Source organism: Sebastes fasciatus, chromosome 11, assembly GCF_043250625.1.
Source record: "Sebastes fasciatus isolate fSebFas1 chromosome 11, fSebFas1.pri, whole genome shotgun sequence".
In the NCBI taxonomy this organism is placed as follows: domain Eukaryota; kingdom Metazoa; phylum Chordata; class Actinopteri; order Perciformes; family Sebastidae; genus Sebastes; species Sebastes fasciatus.
Genome location: NC_133805.1, coordinates 6155228 through 6178519, shown reverse-complemented (window position 1 = coordinate 6178519; position 23292 = coordinate 6155228).

Here is a 23292-nt window from a genome sequence, read left to right as displayed (position 1 = left end):
AACGTACATGGGACGGGTCGCCTTCCAGAGCAGCTCTGCCTGTCCACCCAAAATTAAATAAATAAGAATTTAAATATTATCAAATTATTATCAAATATTATATCAACAAAAAGATAAGTCCCTTCAGAAACGGCCCTTCACGCTGGTATCAGTTTGTTGCTGAAGGTGCTCCTGGGGTGAGAGGTATTGTTCATGATACTGTGTAGATTGAGGTTGTTGATCTTGTTAGTGCCAGCTGCTCTCACCACACCACAACGTAGAACATGTACAGCATGATACTGCAGACGAGCAACGGGGGGCCTCTTTAGGAGGAGTACAGTATGTAAGCTCTGAGCCCTCTTGCTGTTTTAGCTTGATTAGCATGTAGCTTATAGAGTTTATCCAGTGAAGCTTTCAAAGCCAAAGGACAGATGACACCATTTTTTCATTGAAGTCAAAGATGCAAAACACTCGAGATGGATTTTCTAAGGCTTTCACATGACAGGAGCAATATGTATCTGTCTGTCAATCAGCGTTCCTCCAGCCTTGCTTTCAAAGTGACTTCAAGTGAGTAATGTGAGGAAGGGGACGTCTCAGCAGTGTGCAGCACAGAGTGATAGAAAATACCTATAGATGACCTTCACCTGCCTGGGTTTCAAAATGCACCTTTTTCTGTTTGGTCCACACGCTGAAATCAATGATGGTTCTATCAGTGTGTGTGTGTGTGTGTGTGTGTGTGTGTGTGTGTGTGTGTGTGTGTGTGTTTGTTACTACACTGCCAGCAGCAACATTGAATGATTTGATTCAAAGGGACTTTGAGGATAATGAAATCCACAGGTAGCAAGCAGCCACCAATCGGAACTGTGCCCGAGCGCCAATTCAAGAACATGTTTTTCAGAAAGCGCGTGTGATGGAGAAGCCCAGTCTGTCATATACAGAAGAAATGTCCTTGGGAAAGACACTGGATCCCTACTGGCTTCTATTCTGTATTTGACCCTGACCTCTGAGTGAAGGTAACAAAAAAGATAACAACTAGTCAATATGATTAAAGGTCCCATATCGTGCTCATTTTCATTTTCATACTTGTATTTTGTGTGTGTACTAGAACATGTTTATATGCTGTAATGTTTAAAAAAAAAGTTTATTTTCTTCATACTGTCTGCCTGAATATACCTGTATTTACCCTCGGTCTGAAACGCTCCGTTTTAGCACATTTCAAAGGAATTGTGTTGCTAGGCAACAGCTTGGGTCCATGTATACTTCCTGTCAGCTGATGTTTTTTACATACACTGCAACAGGAGACAAACTGGGACACATTTGGAATGTTTATGTTTAAAACCGTGTAATTGTCTAAATATTGTATATTTGTGACATCACAAATGGACATAAATCCTAACGGCTTGTTTCAAACACACAATTCCTGAATACGGGCTGTGTGTATTTCTCCGTATATTGAGCGTTTTGATAGTTTAACAGTATTTATATAGCACTTAAATCTGCTTTATAATATAAGAGACATATCAATCTTACTTTTTACAATATGGGACCTTTAAGATAAATATGTAAGTAATGAATTTGTATTTTGAATTAGATACATTTATAAGTAATGAATTTGTATTCTTGATTGATAATGAATTTATAGTTTGATAAGGATAATTAAATCAGTTATTAATTTATATTTTTGTATGACAGAGATAAAAGGTAATAATTATTATATTTAGACAAGTTTAGGAAAATTAATTATGGTATATGATTAGCTCAAAAAGGAAGCTGGTTAATTAGCAATGAATGACTTATGGAGAAGGGATGGGATTAAATAAGTTTCTTCTCACTCCTTTTCAAATATGTAAACCAAGGCATCAAGTGTTTGACAATTTATTTTGCTTATGCTTTTCATTGTATGTAAATATTACTTTTTTCTGTCTGTCCACTTGTTTGTATGATCATTCTATTTTTTTTATTTTACATGTTCGAAATAAATTTTGAAATGAAGGTGGGACAGAGAAGGACTCATCATTTTACTGACGTTATAAAATCCGCTGCAGTGTAATTACAGAAGTTCTAAATTGTGTTTGGAAGTAAGTTTTTATACAATGCTTAACTTTGGATCTTCATAAAAACAATGTAAGACATGTAATTACCTAACAGCAGATGGTTATTGAAAAGTATAGGAGTTACAATTCAATAAACAAAATAAATTTTTAGGTAAATATTGGGGTAATTTGGCAGTAATTCTAAAGAAATTTCAAATGGGTTACTTGCTAATTATCACCTAATACCATGAAATTTGAAAATGAAGTGTTACCAAATAAATAAATACATAAAACGTTCTGAAGTATTCTAATCATTATATTTCATGGTGACGTGTTGTGTTAGAGAGTGGGGAAACGCTAAAATCTATTTTTTTTAGTGTTCTAGATAGTTGTTGTTAAGGTTTTACATGATGCATCTTCAAAATTGCAATCTGGATAAAGTGCGGGACACATTCCTTGATAATATAATGTACAATAAAGATACTTTCCGTGCATATTTATGCATGTAATGTCATGTACAGAGAAAAGGCATTGATGCGGCAGGAATGGCCCCATCATGCTGTTTTATTCAGGTTATTATTTCATCAAAGACAATAATATGACACAAAACATCAAAATGGAGCCAGGATAATAACATATCCTGTATAACATCTAGTCATGTTTTGGGTGGATAGGTATATGGGTTGCCTGTCATCAAAATAGCTGTGGCAGAAGCAGCAGCAGAAATGGGCAGACATGCGGCTTCACTTATCTCGTCCTTTCCAGGTGGCCCATTTCCACAAATGTCCAGTCAAGGCAGCACGCCGAGCTCTCTTTTAGAATAAAATGCAGCATCATTTTACCGCCCTGCTTCAAAATAATGTGCGTGTTCAAAAGCACAGCCCTGCAAATGCCGGTGGCAGATTACGTCGAGAAAACAAACGCCAAGGTGGATTTTAACATACCGGTAAAAGAACCTTTTTTGTCTCATGCTAAACCCGTGTTTAGTTTCCATTCCCTAAGACATACCTGAGACCACAATAGGTAGAGCGCCAGATTGAGCACTGAATGTGGTTTAGTTGTATTTTTCCCGTTTGTTCGGTACGTTTGAATTGGATGAATTGCTGTGGTTTCAAGCCAAAGAGCACAGTGGTTGCACTATTATGGATATCTGTGTCTCCCTGTGAGAGGTATCCCTGACGGACTCTCATCTATACAAAGAAACCTTCCGTGACGGCCCAGTATATAGTCTAAGCGTCGAGGGGAGCTTTTACTCTTCACACTTTGCTGACTTTTGCTCAGCTTCTTAAACTCAACTGTATACTGAATGAATCAGCCGCACAAATCTACCCCCACATAACAACTTTTTCTTTCTTTTCCTTCCTAACATTTGCGGGCTTGTATATATAAAAGCTAAAAGTTTTCCTCTCAAACTTCAGTCACTCCCACAAGTTTGTTCCACTTCTGCTCCTGTCACAATCAATACGGTCGCTAGAGGCCGCTGTAGTCTTGTTTTGTTCCTTCTTTTGATGACTGCACATGTGAATTGATGACAAAACCTACTAGTAGGCCCCTACTGACCCACATCTATGAGGCTCATAACCACTGACAACGCCCATTTAATGAACTGATAACAGTTTAACTGGCTGAAATATCTCAGGTTCAAAAAGTGACGCCGTACCAACTTACAGAAACATGGCGTGCAATGGTCAACCTTCTTTTCCCCTCCCACACACACACACACAGCGAGCGTCGCGGCGCACAGTCCTTGTTTCTGTCCTTGTCTTGACAGTTGTGCTACTATAATGCAAAAGTTGGAAAGTTGGGTAAGTAAGGAAACCTTTTTCTTTCATTTTTGTCCCCCACTTTCTATAATGTACTTCTGCTTCTGTCTGTGTTATCAAGCACTAATACAGAAAGTAAGATATTCTTCATAATACTTTAAGTGCATGCTGCAGGCATTGCTCCCCTTACCGGAATACATCCACCAGTGAACAGTGTTTTCAGACGCCGTAGTTATGGACACTGTGTAGCGTCTTTGGCACACGGCCACAGTCCAGCGGGTCCTCTAACAGCGTCTACCGAGACACGGATAATAAGGAGAGCAGTTAATTGAGCGCAGGTGCCCTTCCTGGTGGGTTTCCCCAGACTCCCCCCTTCCTCCTCATCAACAATCAATCCAACCCTGCATGCAACAAATAACACATGAAATATTGCCTGTAGCTAATATTCTAATCTCTGCAATAGAGTTCCCTAAGCTAGTGGGAAAAAACTTTATAGCTGAGGGCTATACTGCTGAACAAAGCTGTTGCAACACTATGTGTATAGCTTGGTGTAACTTTACCTGTGCAAGGACTTTTAAACCACGCTACCTGCGGGGCTCTAGGAATGGCAATGACAGTTAGTTGGTCGGTCCATCATTTTTGGTCCAGACTGAAGTATCTTAGCAACTACGTGATGGATTTCCATGACATTTTGTACACACATTCATGGTCCCCCAGAGGATGAATCCTAATGTTCACCTGACTTTTCATCTGGTGCCATCAGCAGGCCAAATGTATCACTTATCTAGTGAAATATATCCTGCGTGAGCAGACGTGCAGTGAAAAAAATGATCTTTTGATCGTAATATTGGCATCATACCGGCAACATTACACCATCCACTACATTGTCTGCAGACAATCTGTTGAATATGCACAGCAGGGCCGGTTTAAGGCATAGGCCATAGAGGCAGTCGCCTAGGGGACCGCCTTCTGGTATTTGACCGACCGGGCGCTGGTCGGTCAAATAAATAAAGACTAAAAGAACTTTTCACCCCTGTAACTTTCTTTCTAACACAGTGTAAATTGTAGTGAAACTAACTTTAAACACTTAAAAGCCAACAAAATCAGGGACATATATTATAATAAATACAGTTATTAATGGAAAAAAATTATAATTTTTGTCTTAAAACCATTGTGATGTCTGATGTGTTGGGTTTTTATTTTAAAAACAAGTCTTGCTTTTCCTTCGAGGCCAAAAAGAGGCTTGTCGCTGCCACCTTTATGTCTTTGCTGGACTATGGCGATGTTATATACGTGCATGCATCTTCTCAGAGCCAACGCACGCTGGATACTGAATGCTGATGAATGTTTTTTGATACCTTATGACTCTGTAATTTGCTCTTTGTCTTCGTTTTAAATTGTTATGTTTGTTTTATGTCTGCAACCAATTAACGGTGCTGCTGCCTATCTTGGCCAGGACACTCTTGGAAAAGAGATTTTTATTCTCAATGAGTTAAAACTCCAGGTTAAATAAAGGTTAAATAAAATAATGTGTGTTGCAGTTTATGGATTAACTTTGTCAGCCCAATATATATATATATATATATTTTTCCTTTTTTATTTTTTACGCACTGGTTTCAGGTACGTTCAGGTATCGGAATCTGTATCAGGAAGGAAAAAATGGTCTCGTAACATCTCTAATTGTGAGCGTGTTAGCATGCCGACCTTCTTGCTGTGCCTACAGCCTCACACAGTTGCTAGTGCAGCTAATTGCTGCGCATATGCTGAAATCGCAATATCAATAAAGTTCTCTGATGACTAATAGCTGTTTTTCCCTTATTGATTTCCATTATTAAATCAATACTCACAAAGTAGATTTAGATAAAGTGAAGATGTAACATAATATCAGGAGGATGTGTCTTCTATTTTACCACCGACATATATTCTGGGTGTATTATATCTTCTTTTTTTTTTCATTTGATAGACGTGTATATAATGTCTGCCAGCAGGCATCAATCCCCGGCCCTCTAGTTGGGAAGAGATCTCCCTAACCACTTCACCGTCTGCCATCCATCATTCCACAAACATGCCTTCATTTATGCACGCCGCCTCGGCTCGTCACTGTGCGCCATTATATCGAGTCCAACCTCGTTGTCTGGATGGACCAATGAAGCTGGAGGTTGAGGCATTTGGGGGAAAAAAGAGATGAGCAATGAGTTTTCCACGTTTATGGCCCGCAGCATTACAGCGGTTGACACTGAGAATAGGGCCGATGGTAAATGTAGTGACTTTTATTTCTTAACCAATCATCTCAAATGGACAGCCATTGATGTAGAAGAGCCGTAACCCCGGAATGCATACCTCTTTAACTTTTGGAGAACCGACATAAAAGAGATAAAGGATGTAAAGAAGAGTATCCCAGTGCTGATTAAATATTAACGACAGTATCAATCAACGTGCCACAGCAGTAATTGGTATTGATCAACGTTCCCACAGTGCGTAGCTTCCTTTTTACAAATGCAGATTCAGAGGCAACAATTTTTTTGGATATAACCAATTATTTATCCACATTACAGAATGAAAGATATCATTGTACAGTACATTATAATGAAGGATCAACACTTTGGAAATTGCACACTTGAATAATGAGGAATAATTGAGTAAGAATAACACAGTATATCCTGAAAGCTGCTCCAATCAATAGTTTTTATTAACAATGGATCAAATGACTATGAGTAATGTGAAAGGGGCCGTTCGTAGTGATGAACCCCAGAAGAATTATCACCCAAGTCTGCAGTTTACTTGGCTCTCTAAAGCTTTCCAGCTTGTTTTAGCGCATTGTTACAGTATAATGGACCACAACTTTATGTTTGGACCAGTCTTGCCACTCTCATCAACCCCTTTTCCAGCCACAGCAGGCAGCTATATTCTGTAAAACGGTTCTGATAAACCGCTGTTCACGACCTGCTCAGCATCAAACGGCGGCAGACAGAAAAGCGAGCAAATAGCTGGTGAATAAAGTGGAGCATTTGACTGCTAAGGACCTCAAGAGGAAGCTAAAATGCTTTGCCAAGTGCTGCTTTAAAGGATGGGTTCCGATTTTTTGTCAGTGCTCACATGCCATTCGGTATGCACGTTGAAAGACTTATTGGTTGCTTAAACCTGCAATATAACAGTATTGACATATGACCTTCCTTTTAAGTTGAAATGGCAAACTTGTCAGCAAACAGTTGCTCATTTATACATTATACGGAAGTTACGGAGCAACATATATCATTCATTTGGAGTCGTGTTTCTGTCCAATATGCACTGTGTTCTCGCTCAGTTTTGGTCTCCACCAACTACAGAGAGTGATATCTGTCTCTTTAGCAGCTTAATGCTTCACTTTTGTTCACCAGCTATAGTCTCTAACCGTGTCTGTCTGCTGTTTGGTGCTGAGCAGGTGGGTTTACCAGAGCTTTTACACTGAAAACAGCTGCCTGTTGGTCAGGGGCAACAGATGGGTAAAAAAAACACAAGACTTTCACCCAGGAGAACGATGTTCATGTCCCGTGTTAAACCAAAAGTCAATGTTGACATACTTTAAGTTACGTACGTGACTACGCCACTACGCCGGCATCACGGGAGTAGTTTGACGTGTAGGGCCGCCGAGCAAGCTGCTGTATTTGACAAGTTGGGAGTGAGAACATGTTACATGTAACCACAATGATCCTCCACACTTTCTCTCTCTCTGTTTCAGAGTTTAACAGTGGATTTTTTGTCACTGTGGTTCAGGGTAGCGCAACCCCTTTTAAACACACACAGTGTTAAGCCCGGGACAGGAGTGGCCTCGGGGTGAAAGATTCCCACTGAGCTCTTGTTAATCCAAAATGAATTGCCCTCTGAAATATGCAACCAAGGTTGCACTCTGGAGTGATGCAGAATGTGTGTGCACAGCAGAATACAGCCGATACATCATGTCACAAATAAGCGTGCTTTATTTTGTGGGAAAAAACAAAAGAAGCCAAAGACAAACAAAGAGAAAGACAGAGAAGGAAGGCTATTCGAACAATATCTGGAGTGTCAAGACACTTCTATTCAGCTCTCGAGTATGTTCCCAGAGTGAGCAGACAAACATTACCATCCACTTCAGACATGCCTTGAAGACCAGAGGATTTCACTGCATCAGACTTGTTGTTTTAATGACTTTGGCTGTCATTTGCTTTTAAGTTCAAGAAGTTTGTCCATGTTATATAAGATGCTGGTGGTAACCCACTTTCAGCCTTGAAGAAGAGGGTTAAATGGGGTTAAGTGCAGTATGGAAAAAGGCCTCCTGTGTCGGCTATTGATTACAATAAACTGAAGCGCTGCAAACATAAATAAAGCATTGCCGCTATAGTGAAATAATGGATGGGAAAAAGATTGAGTGGTATTTAAGACATATCTAACCTTAGCACGAATCATTCATTGAATTTTCATTCTTACTTTCTCTTGATTCTGTAAATAAATAAATAAATTGGTCCATATTTCATGTCATTAATCACATCACTAGGTGAAACTCATGGAAAGAAACAACAAAAATAAGCAACAAAATTGCCTGTTAGTTACTGAAGACTGAAAGTGTGGGAGAGCACACAACTGTATATATACGTACATGTATATATACAGTATTATCTCTGGCCTCTGCTGACATTCTGAATGTTGGCATTAAGTGCGTTTACATGGACATGAGTATCCCATTTATGATCGGGTTTTTGAAGTATCCCTTGTGTTTGAGCATTAAAAAAACAACATATCCCGTTCAGGAGAAACCTGGATAAGCCCTTATCTCAGACAAGAAACAAGAAACCAGTAAATTCTAGCTGGGATTTTCCAGAAAAATGCGGGATACTGTTGCATGTATAAACCTCATCCAGGTTATCGAGGGCTGCCGACTACTTGCACTGGCGCAGCTTCAGCGATGTGACTTGAAATTAAGTGATGTAACAGAAACACAAACAATGGCGGCAGCAAAAGCGTCTCACTTCTGGAACGATGAAGAGTTTTGTCGTTTGGTAATGAAAGAGGCTCTCTATCTTCATCCACTGCATACAGGCAGGCAGGCTAACCACCAGTAAGGACTGTAGGGGTTAACTCCAGCCACCATCTGCTGCTTGTGCAGCTGAACACCTTCAGGAGAAATGTAGCTGAAAATGAAAAATGCTCTCACAGCAACAAGCTGACCTTCCACTATTACACCCCACCTGTCTTGGCCTTACATTTCCCAAACCACAGCGATGGCATGCGATGCGCCTCTAGTAGCGATTTCACAGATTTGTGTTCTTATATATTGATTCTCTGTGACATCTCAAATGTAATAGCCTATGGCTGACTAGCACATTTTTTGACTTTCATTTTAATCTTCCAATTCCTTTGTTCAGCCTCAGCAAAAAAAGTTTTAAGATTTACTTTGATAAGATTTGACAAATTAAAAAAAAAAAACTGGAAGAAGCAAGTTTGGTTTTAAGTCATTGTACTTTATTTAAGAATTTCCATTTCATGATACCGGAGCTTTGCCATCTCTGAGCTGCTGTCAATCACTTTTTCGCAAACTCCGATCAAACGGTCAAACTAGGCAGCGCTGGTGGGCGGTGTTTGGTATTTCCTCAATTGATCTTAACATGCCTGCTGGGTCACAAACTTTCTCATTTTACATCTACACTACGAGATGTTTCTGAAAACATTTCAGTCAAGAAATAGTCGTTGTTGTAACAGAATGACAAGTGAGAGAGGTCGTGGCATTCAGAAGAAGGTGTTACTTCAGGCTTGGCTTGATGTGTGAAAGCTTGCACGTTTTCACAACTTTGCAAGTTGTAATTCGCCTCCTGTTTGAGGTCGCTGCTTTTTTTTTTTTTCTCTCCCAGCATGAATTCAGGGTTAATTAGAAGTTACAGGGAAGTTCAGGTGAAACTGAAGCTGGAGTTAACGCTGTATACTATTTACAAGTGTATATGACGGAATAACAACATCACTAGATACTGAACGCACAAAGGTGAGTCGGCAGGAGCCATTATTAATTCTGCACCAGTCAAGAAGGAGATGTGGTGAAAAAATAACGAGACAGTTCAATCAATAGACGGTAGAATTACATGTCATTGCAGCAAAAGGTCAGGTGTTATTAAAACAATTATAAATAGCTGCCTGCATACCATTTTAGTTTTGCCAGTCCCATGGCCCCTTGTATTGTACTGTGGCTCACTATTAATAAATATTAATGTGGTGGTTCCCAAGAGGCACGGCACTGAACTTAAAGCAGATGGAAAGCTCACAAACAGATCAGCTGTAGTAGAAGCGGAAGCTCTCAACCACTGTTGATTCTGTAGCTACCGTTGCACAACGTGGTCGCTACTGGTCGTGGCTTTTAGAGCACTTTCACAAGCTATAGTCCGTTTAGCTAGTCCGAATTACAGTGAAATTTATATTTTTGATTAGTTTTCTGTTTAGTCTGGTTCGGTTTCACAAATTAAAGTGGACCAGATAAAAACAACAAGATGCTGGGGACATGTACGAGGGAGAGGATTTATCTTTTGCGTCTCAAGAGCACTCGTCAATTCTATGCAGGGGTTTGCGGACTTTCAAACATTACTGTTTTTTTCAAATCCCTTCTCCTCCAATTCCTTTCGAATTACTTTATAAACGTTACCTTTTTTGTGGATTTTATTTAGCATATTCTGTATGTTCTCTCCGGCCCAGATATCAGGCAAACATCGGACTTCTGCAGGAGTTCAAGTCAGTCCTGTCGTTAACCTGTGTCCATCTCAACAACTGGCCACACAAGCAGCCTGTGTTTTGGTTCACTTCCTGCAATTGGGTTGGATTATTACCATAGTTGTGTTTTCACTGGTGTTGGTTTGTTTGTTTGTCTGTCTGTCTGTTAGCAGGATTACTAAAAAAGTTCGCGATGGATTTGAATGAAAGTTTTCGGAGGTGTGGTGTGTACCACAATGAACAATCCATTAGATTTTGGTGGCGATCCGGATCATGATCCAGATTCAGGAATATTTTAAGGATTCCGATCAGCCTGAGCATTAAGACCACAGGGTATAACACATGCGCAGTGTAACTGATGACGCGTTGATGACGCATGACCCCGCCTTCTTCCTTCTTCGAGCAGAGAGGTAAGTGTGTGGATGCGTGGCGAGACATCGAGCTGCTGTCTCGTAGTGTAACGTTATACTGACATAACAAGGCTGCTGAATGAGAGAGGCATCCGCCGATACGTTACACGGAAACACACCGTGTTAATAATAAGCCGACCACCTCACGGTACCGCCAGCTGTGAGCTGGGATCTGTTTTTAAGGTCACGCACCTTGCCGGACGTCTGCGCTCTCCGAGTGCCATTCTCGTGTTCTCACTGCAATCAAACTGCACTAGGGTACGCTTGGAAACGGTCCGTGACCACCTCTCGCTAGCCGTCTCAGACCAGCTGTTTTGGTCCGCATCGTAGTACGATGGTCGTATCTAGAAGGCAACTCACAAGTTGCGAAACTCCTACAAGATGGTTAAGGTCAGGCATTGACCTCTAAATAAGGTTAGGATAGGTCGTCGGGCAGCGAGTCTCACAACAGTTTTTGCAAGTTTTTGAAATTTGGGTTTGTCACACACCTCCATACAACTTACCTGGTTGGCCAATATAAATATGGTCTGCAGTGCAAAAAAAACTGTGGCGACCCCCTCATTAATGGAACTGAGCCTTCCGTAATGTTATCAGCTACATCTGTGTTTCTTCTGCTATCAAAAGGTAAAATGTCTGCGGAGAGGAAGGTATATTAGAGGAGGATTGTTCAGCTTTGCCCTGCATGCACATCCCTCTGGACTCAGCCTTTGAGTTCAAATCTTATCAAAAAGTTGTGTAAAATAAAGTTACACTGTACAGCTCAAAACTTGGAGGATGAATCATACATCAAATAACACGTCACGTATATTTCTATCTATTAAATGTGAATAGAAAGTCACACATTCCAAAATGAGGGAGAAAAGAGTCTCCAAACTTTTTACTTTTTTACAACAAACTTGAGCAACTTGGCTTTTCGCTGGTGTAGTCGATATAGTGACAGTAATAATGAATGGCTTATTTGTTGATATTTGTCAACAAAGACAGAGTACATTACCGTTTGGGTATTTCGGTTACCGAGGCTGTGCGTGTGTACACGTGTTTGTGTCACTATACGCGTGTATATTGGCCTGCTTACTTATTGTTCCGCGAGCTGATGAAATACTGACACGCCAGACAGAAAACAAATCATGTCAACCCAGAAACCCGGTGACAGACACAGCTGTCACACTCTAATGACTGTTAAAAAAAAATATAGATGCTGAAAATTGTTTGCCTGGCTCGGAAATTTATGAGACGTGCGGCAATTTCCTTTGAGAAGTAGTTTCTTTTCCCAAAGAACATAAATGAGTTACTCTGCTGCTCGGAGAAAGGAGTCTGATAATGGTAATGAGGATGATGATGATAAACAAAACCTCTACAGCAGTGGTAATGCATCAACTACTGTTAGTGTATTGAATTTGGCACAACCTGTCCTATTATTTCCTAGCCTTACCATGCTATTGTTAGCCCTCGCTCTGTGTCTGATGGGTTTAACACTATGATTTATGAATGTTGACTGAATGCACCATATTCTGTCCTGGAGCGGTTGCAGACCAGCTATGTAGACTATTAATGCAAAGATAAATGAGTTTTTATGTGCACACTTTATTATACAATTACTACCTTTTCGTACGTAGTTTTTAATATGTAATAGGAACTGCCCATTGTTCCGATTATGTCGAAACCCAAATAACACGAAAAATGGCCCATTGGACCGAAAGCCCATTTGTCCGACAGCCCATTATCCTGAAAACAAACACTCATCGTTCCGAAGGCCCATTGCTCCAAAAACAGAAGTATGTGACCAATCATTATGCAGAATGACATCATCGGATGGGAGAAAGGGGCGTTGGTTTCAGTGTGTTCAGTGTTATATTGCTGTTTTTAGATCAGCCTACATCTAACAACTCGGGTGACGGGAGCGCGCACCAACTGAGGTCATGATATTTATTCAGAAATTGGCAATTTTTCTGCGACAGTAAAATTGCTTGAAATGTAGTTAAGTGTATAAAGCCCCGGCCGATTCAGCACCATGGACAGGGCCGGCAGCCCTGCCCTATTTATTTACAATTCATTCTGATGTGCTGGAGATAAACAGAAAAAGTAAATGAATAACAAGGAAATATCCTAAATAAATAAAATAAAATAAATCCCATCATTTGTCCTCAGATTATTATCATGTGAAACAAGCTAACAAATTAGATTAATTATCATTTCAAAAAAATTCACAATAATAATTATTATATGTATAATAATGAAATCACAGCAGTTCGTGAAATAGTCATGAAATTTAATCTATTTGATTAAATATATGAATTTCCCTTTTTTTCGTGAAGCTCAGCACGACTTTCAACAACGTATTTTAACGACAATGTATGTCCAGCAACACGTGACACACGTGTCAATTTCTGCTCCTGTCCTTTCAAAATAAAACTACTTAGTTAGGTTTAGGAAAAGATCGACTTGGTTAAGTTTAGGAAACAAACTACTTAGTTAGGTTTAGGAAAAGATCGACTTGGTTAGGCTTAGGAAACAAACTACTTAGTTAGGTTTAGGAAAAGATCAAATTGGTTAGGTTTAGGAAATAAAACTACTTAGTTAGGTTTAGGAAAAGATTGACTTGGTTAGGCTTAGGCAACAAAACTACTTAGTTAGGCTTAAGAAAAGATCGTGGTTCGGGTTTAAATAACTTTGGAAGAGCTGTAACTTAATTACGGAAGTTACTTAACAAATAAATCAACTTTGACTTGTGGTTTCACACGGGATATGAACACCGGTCTCCTGGGCAAAAGTCTTGTTTTTATTTTACCTATCCACCTGACCTCCTCCTTGTGCGGCATTCAGCACTTTTTACAGCCTACTTCCCGGTTCAAAATTACATGGATTACGTACAAATTTATTTTGTGCTGACCATCACGAAAAAAAATGTGAAATTCATGTGATATACATGAATCAATACATTACATTTTGTGACTATTTAACGAACTGCGGAGCGACTGGGCTGTATAATTAGATCCAATACAAAACCAACACTCACACCACACCTGAAGAGCTGAATCAAAACCTCTCTGATGCTTCACAAAGACAATACTCACAGCTCGTCTGTGGCTTGATGATATTGTGTCCAACCTCCCCCCCGGTTACAGACGCTTTCCATTTCACACTGCATTTGAACTCCCTCTGTCTCAGCCCTGGCTAAACGTGCCATTGTCTTCTCCATCACCTTTTTCTGTGTTTGCAATGTAATTTCCCGTCGAAAAATTCATCCCCTGCCGGCGTCTGTGAGGGACTCTGCATTTTATATAATAACCAGCGACCCCGGGACACGGGAGCAGGGAGGGGGTGGCTCTGGAAATGTGCGAATGGTGGGAACGGTGCCTGTAGTCAGTGGCAGGATTCGGGTTTCTATTGCACACACACACACACATATAAGCACACAGAGAAACAAATGCACACATACTGCCTCCCCCTCAGAGCAGAGATAGAAAGGCAGAGCATGGCCTTATTCTCTATCACGATTCACCACCAGCCATGTGTGGGTTGTCTTTTCTCTCATTCTGTCTCCTGTCTCTGGTTGCCATTTCTCTTGCTCTAATTTTCTCTCACATCATCTAACTCAGCAACTCTTTTCACCTCTTTTTCATCCACTGTCTGTGTCTCTATTACTGTGATCTGTTCTCTCCTGGCTGTCTCTATCTCGCTCTGCTCTTTTAATTTCCTCCGTCAGTTTGCATAACCGTGCTCCCATGCCCCTATCATTTGACTGTGTAATCAGACAGTTTTTCCCACTTCAGCTGAACTGAAGAACAGCGGGACTCGCTAACTTTTCCCAAAGGTAAATGAAACAACTTTCAGTCGTGGTGTCAGGACAGATTTGTATGTGAGAGATATTTGTGTCTTATGCAAAGTTTTTTTCAATCTGCCTCAAAGCGTTGTCGAGTCATCGGGTCACACTTAGAGCCAAAATAACAACTTGAAGCTGCATCAAAGTGGAGTACCTCCCTCCCTCAAATGAGACGCTGTGGATCAACTCGAGTCAAAGTAATTCAGAGACTGAGACAAAATGAAGTAAAGTGGCACATTACGGAGGAAATCTTGGAAAGTGGAAAACACTAGTGTGTCCACACTGAATGCAATGTGAATATTAAAGGCAACGTATATATAGAGTGGTGCAGGAATGAATACTAAAACCAGGAAATGAGTTAGCATTTTAGCACTTCCTGTTCCATCGTCTCAAAGTCAATGTGTTTTTTGAATGGGTTTTTACATTTTGAAGCTTTACGTGACTTTATAAAAGGCGGTTGCTAACAAGTGGCTAAATGAGACTACAAAACGTCATCACGCCAACTTGTCCACCTTTACAGCCTCGTTGGTTGGGGTAACTACAGAAGTGCCATAACTTGGTTTTCGGCCGTGGCCATCTTGGTTTTTGGCAGTCGCCATCTTGGTTTTTAGCTGTTGCCATCTTGGTTTTTGGCCGTCGCCATCTTGGTTTTCAGCCATCGCCATCTTGGTTTTTAGCTGTTGCCATCTTGGTGTTTTGCTGTCGCCATCTTGGTTTTTAGCCGTCGCCATCTTGGTTTTTAGACGTCGCCATCTTGGTTTTTAGCCGTCGCCATCTTGGTTTTTAGCCGTCGCCATCTTGGTGTTTTGCTGTCGCCATCTTGGTTTTTGGCCGTCGCCATCTTGGTTTTTAGCTGTTGCCATCTTGGTTTTTAGCCGTCGCCATCTTGGTTTTTAGCTGTTGCCATCTTGGTTTTTGGCCGTCGCCATCTTGGTTTTCAGCCATCGCCATCTTGGTTTTTAGCTGTTGCCATCTTGGTGTTTTGCTGTCGCCATCTTGGTTTTTAGCCGTCGCCATCTTGGTTTTTAGACGTCGCCATCTTGGTTTTTAGCCGCCGCCATCTTGGTTTTTAGCCGTCGCCATCTTGGTGTTTTGCTGTCGCCATCTTGGTTTTTGGCCGTCGCCATCTTGGTTTTTAGCTGTTGCCATCTTGGTTTTTAGCCGTCGCCATCTTGGTTTTTGGCCGTCGCCATCTTGGTTTTTAGCTGTTGCCATCTTGGTTTTTAGCCGTCGCCATCTTGGTTTTTGGCCGTCGCCATCTTGGTTTTTAGCTGTCGCCATCTTGGTGTTTTGCTGTCGCCATCTTGGTTTTTGGCCGTCGCCATCTTGTTTTTTTTGCAACCAGAAGGTGGAGCTAAGTACAGCCGAACGCTGAATAAGACATTTTTAGGCGACCAAAATGTTACAGTTAACTTTGATGAGCTGAGGACACACTGTGAAAGGGTTAAAGTCGCTCATGCGATCGTGGTGTAGTTCGTTCATAGCCTAACGTTAGCTTTTTACTTTCTGCCGATTGGATTCACACTTCATGGGCGTTATAGAAAGTGTTACCCAGTTTTATTTTCAACTCTCTAAATCGAGTCTCAGCACCTCGTATCATTTTCCTTTCAAATTTCCAAACGGCACATACGAACAGCATCTCTGGCTGTAAGCGGAGCGATGATTGATGACGGACAGGATGTGATACTGGGTCAGCGTGATAAATTATTAGACCCACCTTGTCACTTTAAAGGGGGGCGTCAGCGCCACGTTCTCCCCCGACATTACTTCACTGCATATGGCTTCCAACGAGATCTCTGTCACTTTGGCTCTCCCCATTACAGCGATCAGACGTTCAGGTTCAAATTTCAGCTTGCTCAGAGTAAGGTAAGTGCATATATCTCGCCCCCTACCCAATTGACACCCATGGGTTTATAGCAGAGGAAAGGTTGGCTGCTCCTGCTGTCAGGGGGGCTTTTTTCTGTTCCTTAATGAGAACATCTGAGGGAGAGGCAGACAGAGAGAGCGGGGAACGAGAAAGCGAGCGTCGGTGCATGCTTGTAGGCCCAACAGCTGCTATCACTAAGTATGGCTGCTCAGTTAGCCTGGCAGCCTTGATGCTGCCTCAGTAACGAGTCCGGAATAACGAGCAACTCCACACCCAACGCCCGAGTGTGAAAGTTAACACTCTTGTCCCAGCAGCCACCCGGGGAAATATTATAAAAGTCCCACTGCAGTCGCCTTGAATTCATCCTCAATGAGCACTTGATAGGCTATTTATAGGTGTCTAAAAATGAGGAAATGTGAATTGCTCTGTCACAATGGGTTCGTTTTTAATGTTTAATATTTATGAGTTTGCCACTTTTTAGTTTAAAAATTACCACAAATTAACAGTTCTATTGGCCGGGGGTGCTTGGGTGATGCAGAGTTCAATCCCTGGCTGTTGTAAAGTTGTGTTCAGACTAAAGCTGTCAAAGGTAACGCGATAATAATGCGTTAACCAAATTTGTGTTAACACCACTAATTTCTTTAACGCATCAACGCAATCAATGTTCCGAAGGTTGTAGTGGGCTCAGTTTTAAAGCTGGAGTAAAGATACTGGGATCATATGAAACAAGAAAACCTAAGAAATCCATTGGTACCAACCATGCCATCCCATGTCATACTAGCTCGTCGCAAAGGAGGTTAAATAACGCTCCAAACTTGCACAAAATTTTGGCGAGGAAAAACTGGCATGGCCATTTTCCCTTGACCTCTGACCTCATGAAATAAGAGTATTAAATACTTGACAAATCTCCCTTTAAGGTACATTTTCAACGGATAAAAAAAATGGGATTAATCGTAATTAATCATGAACAATCATTCGATTAATTGCATATTATTATTTACATGAAAATGACGATTGAACGATGTGTTTAAGAGCCCCAGACTGTCAATGTACCAACGGTAGCTGTACATTAACCGTGTGAGAGTGTGCAGGTGTGTTCAGATCAGCCTCTCAGACTGAACTCACCAGAAACCAGTTCTTTCTGGTATTTCCCTCCAGCCTCTCTGCTTTTTTTCATCTCGTCTCTAAACATATGTTTATGAGGCGGACTCAAAGCCCCGGGATGAAACTTGTTCAACTTCTGTGGACACATTTTCGTGTTGATTTGTGTCACCTGTGCAAATTTGCATCTAAAATTCTGTACGCACATTAGTCTGGCTGTTCAGAAAAATAGACAAATAAAGAAAAGGTTTAAAAAATTAAAAAAACAGAAAAAAATAAATAAAGAATTAAAGAAAAAAGTAGGAGGATATTATGATGGTGCACATACATATACTGTACACAGACATACATACAAATATAAATACATACACTTACACGTACTGTACATACGCAGGGGGAACAAATCTTCAAAGTCTACAGGGTCCTTTATTATTGTTTAATTATATTTATTTAATTATATAATCCTCCTCCCCCTATTTAATCCATTTATTCCACTGTTGTAAATATCCTTCTTCATGATTTTTGATTTGATTTTTTTCCATTTCTAGAACGCTGTTAACATTTGACTTCCAGTTGTTAAATGAAGGTGGAGTAGGTTTCCTCACCTGTGGAATCGCCTGTCCAGTTTGAATATTTTCATGACCCCCGACTGGCTTCGGCAAGAATTTCATTAACAGATGGTTCATCCAGTGAAATTTGATAGAAACATTAAACAAGGTGGGGGGATGTGCAAGATTGATTCAGGAAGGCCTTTAGGAAATCATCTTGTTCAAATAATATAAAATGTGTGGTTGTTAAAATATGCAGATCAAAAGGCAAATATCAAGCTGGTTAACTTTTATTATCCATGTCAGTCACTGAAAGAGCAGGTGAGAAGAGAAATATGGAGCGGAGACTTCAATGCTCACAACAATTTGTGAGGGAAGTAGTTATACAGATAAAAATAGAGAAGGTGTCGCGACGGCAGCGGGCTTTTTTACTCCGACACAACCTGCCACGAGAAAAAAAAACTGCTTTATATCTGACTGAGATCTGGTTCTCTTACTGACTGACTGACTGACTGACTGACTGACTGAAGGGTGAGAGGTGACTGACGCTCATAAAGAGAAGGAAGTTCTCCTTTGACACTGATAGACTTTCTTTCCCTCTCTGTCTGTGTGTGTAAGCGTGCATATGCATGCATTCTGTGTGAGAGAGATGATTATTGGCCCTCTGTGAGCCGGCCTGTACCTGTAGGTGATGTAATTTTATGTCCGTATCATATACCGTATGCCTCACTATGGGCTTATAATGATTATATGACTGGTAGTTGGTGCCGCAGCAGTCATAAATTAAACTGCTGTCATGAGTGTTGATGCATTATTGTATGCAAATTAAGCGTGGTAGACGTTTGTGCAGGTTGGAGGGGGCAGGATCCTATTTGGCCTTCAGTGGATAGTACATCCTTTAAAAAGAGTAATTTGATTTGATTCAGCAGCAGCTGTCAGAGAAGATCTCACGATAGAAGTTCACGTCATGCTCTTCAGATTACAGAGGGTTAGGGTATAGAAATGTTGGGTCCCTGCTCATATTATGGGTGTTGAAGGTAATCAACAAGCTCAGTTGAGGAAATATCAAGCACCGCCCACCGGCCGGAGAAAACTTTCTAATTTCACAGCTAAACAGTAGCCATTGAATGACCAGCCAATAGGAACGCTCTGCAACTATATCGTACAGGAATTAAATTTAGTCCCTGGTTCCTTCGGTCAAAACTCAGTGAGTTCCTGGGAAAGTTCCTTCTTTTTAGCCTGGTTCACTATCTTGGAACCAAGTCCAATCCAGTGCTCATATACAGCCACAACACTGTGATTACCCATATTCTTAAAGGCAGGGTTGACGATGTTCTCCAGTATACACTATTTGTTATATTAGTTGAAATGGTCTTTACACCCCGACAGTGATCCATTACTGATGAGCTCTGAAAAAGGACCGGAAAAGAGCCGTCATCTGTAGCTGCTGTAATCCTGTAAAAACGTCTACCAATCACTGCCTCGCGGTCTGCTTGGAAAGAACCAATCAGATGCCTCCCTGCCTCCCTGCTCGTACTCTACCCTTGGCATGAACCAACCTGAACTCAAAGCACGTCGAAAACTCGACCCTGCAGTAGCACTGCCGCGGTTACTTGTCATGAGGTAGCGTTGTTGAGTTGAGGTCCTCTCTCCGCTCCGCGTCTGTGAAGTAGTTACGATGCGGCGGTGCTCGTGCATGTGTGTGTGTGGGGGGGCGTTGCCTTGGAAGGAGCCCAGAGGGGAGGGAGGGGTTTAGACAGAGCTCCTGATGCGATGCTACTTTCAACTTGTGCCATCCTTCCAACATCGTCGACCCTACCTTTAACTGACTGAAATTGGCGCAAAAATACAGTGTCAATTTTTTTGAAAATCAAGATTTTGATTTCCGATGGATTTAATTCAAAAGGTAAATACAACAGTTTTGTCTAATAAAATCCTTTGAGCTGCAGTTCAACATCGTCCGTCTTGGATTAAACACGAGGGAGATATTCCCCTGTGGCTTAGAGCATCAATGTTTTGTACTCATTGATGAAAAGTGACCCAAGCCTGCTTCAAATTTGACAGCCACACTGATTCATACCGTCTGTAGACGGAGATTTAATGTCTCTTTTTAACTAGCAGTGTCTTGATAGCTGAGGAGGTTTTGTTACTCTGCAGTGAACATGGAAGATTGTGCACCAGAGGAAGTATCTAAATGAACAGTCAGTCTGTTTATTAAAAAATAATCCTCCACCCGCCAAAAAAAACACATCACATCATTCTACATTCAACATCACAGGCAAAATAATTACAGATGAGTCTGAGCCAGGCGATTAGCATACAGCTCTAAAGCTGGATCGCAGCAGTCCAGCCGTTATGGGCGTTGTAAAAATGGCGATCTGCGAGCTGCTGCAGGTTGCAGCTTCTTCTTGTGTGAGGATTTTACCGTATGGTGAGGGATTGTGTGGAGCACCCTTGAGAAAAGTATTTAACCTTTAACTGCTTCCCTTAATGTCACCCTGTCCCTGATACTGGCCACGGCAACACAGAGAGGGGAGGGTAGAATGCTGTGGAGCTATGCTGCCCCCATCTGGTGATACTGAGAACAACAGGACTACAATGTTTTGGGTGAAAAAAATAAAAATTCCTGCAATCAAATCTCATATTTGTAGGGAAATGTAGGAAACTATTTCTGAGGAATGGGACCTTTGAGAATCATAAATTAACAATGCATTAAGACTGTAGATGCTTTTTCATAAGGAGTCATAAGACAACTGTGTTAAGATGAATATAAATTAGGGCTGGCAAAATGTACCTTAAAGGGAGATTTGTCAAGTATTTAATACTCTTATCAACATGGGAGACAAACAGAAACAGAAACCCTCACAGGTACTGCATTTAGCATAAAAATATGCTCAAATCGTAACATGACAAAATGCAGCCCAACAGGCAACAACAGCTGTCAGTGTGTCAGTGTGCTGACTTGACTATGACTTGACCCCAAAACTGCATGTGATTATCATAAAGTGGGCATGTCTGTAAAGGGGAGACTCGTGGGTACCCAGAGAATCCATTGTCATTCACATATCTGGAGGTCAGAGGTCAAGGGACCCCTTTGAAAATGGCCATGACAGTTTTTCCTCGCCAAAATTTAGTGTAAGTTTGGAGCGTTATTTAGCCTCCTTTGTGACAAGCTAGTATGACATGGTTGGTACCAATAGATTTCTCAGGTTTTCTATTTCATACGATGCCAGTATCTTCACTCTAGCTTTAAAACTGAGCCCGCTACGACCTAAAATCACAAGTTGCGTTAAAGAAATTAGTGGCGTTAAAACTAATTTGCATTAACGCGTTATTATGGCGTTAACTTTGACAGCCCTAAAAACAATACTCTATCAAAATTACACTTCTTGGGTAAATGTATTTTCTAACATTTTTTGCATTCTTATCAAAGTTCATTTCAAGGCCTTGTAGTTTTCAAGCACATTTTTTCCCAGTTGAACATAGAATGAGTTTAAAAAAAAGTATGCGAAACTCTCACAAAATGAAAATGGAATCAGAAGCTTTGACGGTGTTTTATCATATTTGGTGACGTCCCCCGGTGGAAAGGATTATAAATGGCAGCAGCGGAGCATGTATAGCTTGTGTAAACTCTCGCATCCGCGGCTTCTTTATAATGAACTTATCAGTGTGAATTGTGTTTATATAAAGAAACAACTTTCTTTTCCCATGACACCATATGTCATAAGCAACTGTCTATCAATGCAACCTGTCTTTTAACCTACATTGGAATGCTCTTGGCAGAGTATACATGTGTTAATGGGAGTCAGCGATAACAAGTGAGAACAGATCGTTTCTCACATCCAACTTATTATAGGCTCTGTGCATACATTGGCCTTTAGTCGCTACGTGGTGAGATATCTCACATTCTGCAGCTTATTTTCACACCGAGGTTAACAGTCCCTGCACAGAAACACACTCACGGAGCAGATATGATTTACAGTGGCGGGGCCTGCAGGGACTTCTGCCTATTGCAGCGTTCAATGGCAGCCCTATTAGTAACACAGCCCTTTCAATAGAGGTGACTGAGGAATTTTAGCGAGAATGCAAGCTTATCTACAGAATGCCAGGCATGGCGCCAGAAGACACATCAACGTGACAGTTACAACAAAACCTGGCCAAACTTGTTTTGTCAGTGGCGCTAGATTTTAGACAAATTGGGTACATTTCTATGAGCTCACATGAACTGTTCTGAACTAAAGCACTTTTAACATTCCCAATAAAGTCACACGGTAGCTGACGCCTGCATACAGGGTCATAAGCTCCACAGTGTCTGTTGTATTTGGCAGATCTATCCAGTTCTGTCTTTGAAAGTGGTTTTCTAGTAAACAGGACTTACGGATGTTTTAAATGGTTGGTGAGAATGCAAACAGAATAACAAAAACGTAGATCAATTTCATTATACTTTCAATTTCAATTATTTGTTATCCTCTTTCCTTTAAATTAGTTGAGGGGTTTTGCAAATAGTTTTCAACCTGCTTATCCAGTTGTCATTGTAGTCTTCTTGCTTCCTCTCCTCCACCCTTCTTTCATTACCAACTCAAAGAACAAGACACGTTTCACTATTTGTAAGCCGGCTACAACCGTGACCGGAGGCTTAGAGAAGTGAAGTCCCGCCCCTCCCAAGACCTTATTTCGGAAAAAAAATTAACAGTAGTTAACGGCTAGAGACAAATATTTTTTTTGATTCCGTTTGCATTGCGCCATGAATCACACAAATTATTCTGTACGGTTCAGTTTGTCATTTGCTAAGCGATAGTTATACATAGCCTGCTTACATACTGTATATGCAACTGTCTTACTGTACCTAGGCGTGTAAATAAAGAGAGGAACAATTCGTAATCTGTAGCGGAAACAAGAGTCCAGATCGAAGCAGTTGTTGATCACTTATGGCCCCTACCGGCGGAGTGAGGAGTCAGCAGTCAATGATGAGTATAAAACAGTCAATAAAATAAGTTTTCAAAAAGTGTGAATCACCGCAACCACAAGAGGTCCTTTAGCGTACAGTCATAAATAAGCTCTAA